The sequence below is a fragment of the Piliocolobus tephrosceles genome, chromosome 6 (assembly GCF_002776525.5).
Source record: "Piliocolobus tephrosceles isolate RC106 chromosome 6, ASM277652v3, whole genome shotgun sequence".
Classification (NCBI taxonomy): Eukaryota; Metazoa; Chordata; class Mammalia; order Primates; family Cercopithecidae; genus Piliocolobus; species Piliocolobus tephrosceles.
In genome coordinates, this window is record NC_045439.1 from 125,683,467 (window position 1) to 125,685,398 (window position 1,932).

Consider the following 1,932-nt stretch of genomic DNA (forward strand, 5'->3'; position numbering starts at 1 on the left):
TTTTTTTTTTTTTTTTGAGACGGAGTCTTGCTCTGCCACCCAGGCTGGAGTGCAGTGGCCGGATCTCAGCTCACTGCAAGCTCCGCCTCCCGGGTTCACACCATTCTCCTGTCTCAGCCTCCCGAGTAGCTGGGACTACAGGCGCCCGCCTCCTCGCCCGGCTAGTTTTTTGTATTTTCTATTAGAGACGGGGTTTCTCCGTATTAGCCAGGGTGGTCTCGATCTCCTGACCTCGTGATCCGCCCGTCTCGGCCTCCCAAAGTGCTGGGATTACAGGCTTGAGCCACCACGCCCGGCCACCAATGTATTTCTTAAATGTGTTTGATTGATGTCTCATGCCTCCCTAAAACATAGAAAACCAAGCTGCACCCTGACCACCTTGGGCACATGTTTTCAGGACCTCCTGTGGGCTGTGTCATGGGCCATGATTACTCATATGTTTGCTCAGGATAAACCTCTTCAAGTATTTTACAGAGTTTGACTCTTTTCTTCCACACATTGTAGTTCTGGTTTACATTTCTTTGATGATTAGTGACTGAGCTTTTTTTACATACCTGTTGGTCATTTGTATGTCTTCTAAATAATTTCTATTCAGATCATTGCCCATTTTGAAATCAGAATTTTTTTTGCTATTGAGTTGTTTGAATTTCTTATGTATTCTGGTTACCCCTTGTTGGATGGGTAGTTTGCAAATATTTTCTCCTATTTTGTAGGTGGTCTCTTCACTCTTAATGTTTCCTTTGCTGTGCATAAGCTTTTTAGCTTTATGTAATCTCATTTGTCTATTTTTGCTTTTGTTGCCTGTGCTTTTGAGGTCTTACCCGAAATGTCTTTGCCCAGATCAATATTCTGAAGCATTTATCCAAAGTTTTTTTCAGCAGTTTTATAGTTTCAGGTATTATATTTAAGTTTTTAATGCATTTGATTTGGTTTTTATATATGGTGAGAGATAAGGGTCTAGGTGTACTCTTCTACTTATAGATATCTAGTTTCCCCAGCATTATTTATTGAAGAGGCTATTCTTCCCTCAGTGTATGTTTTTGGCACATTTGTCAAAAATGAATTGACTGTAAATATGTGGATTTATTTTTGGGTTTTCTACTCTGTTCCATTGGTTTATACATCCGCTTTTATGCCAGTATCATGCTATAATGGTTACTATAGTTTTGTAGTATATTTTGAAGTCAGGTAGTACGGTGCCTCCAGCTTTATTCTTTTTGCTCTGCAGTACTTTGACTATTCTGAATCCTTTGTGGCTTCACACTTATCTTAATATTATCTTTTCTATTTCTATGTAGAATGTCACTGGTATTTTGATGGACCTTGCATTGCATCTGTAGATCACTTTGGATAATATGGACATGTTATTAATACTAATTCTTCCAATCCATGGAAAGGGATGTCTTTGCATTTTTGGTGTCCTTTTCCATTTTTTTAATCCATGTTTTATAGTTTTCACTTTGGAGATGTTTTATTTCTTTGGTTAAACTTATTTCAATTATTTTATAATATTTTGCAGCTATTGTGAATGTGATTGCTTTCTTTTTCAGATTGTTTGTTGTTGATGTATAAAAGTGCTATTGATTTTTTATGTTAATTTTGTGTCCTGCAATCTTACTGAATTCATTTATCAGTTTTAACAGCTTTTTGGTGGAATCTTTAGGTTTTTCTAGGTATAAGATTATGTCACCTGCAAACAAGGATAACTTGACTCTTTCCTTTCCAATTTGGATGTGCCCTTTTATTTATTTATCTTTTTCTTGCCTAATTTGTCTGGCTAGGACTTCCAGTAGTATGTTGAATAAAAGTGACAAAAGTGGGCATCCTTGGCTTGTTTCAGATATTAAAAGAAAGGCTTTCTGTTTTTTTCCCATCGGTATGATATTAGCTGTGGGTTTGTCATATATAACAAATATATATAGCTGTGGGTTT

The 1,932-nt window shown here is 37.0% G+C and overlaps 1 protein-coding gene across 1 annotated transcript in view; it reads left to right on the forward strand.

Annotated features, from left to right (window-relative positions):
* The window catches only part of RNASE9 (ribonuclease A family member 9 (inactive)), a 24,887-nt gene that overhangs the window by 13,335 nt on the left and 9,620 nt on the right, over positions 1-1,932 (forward strand). The window lies entirely within an intron of this gene.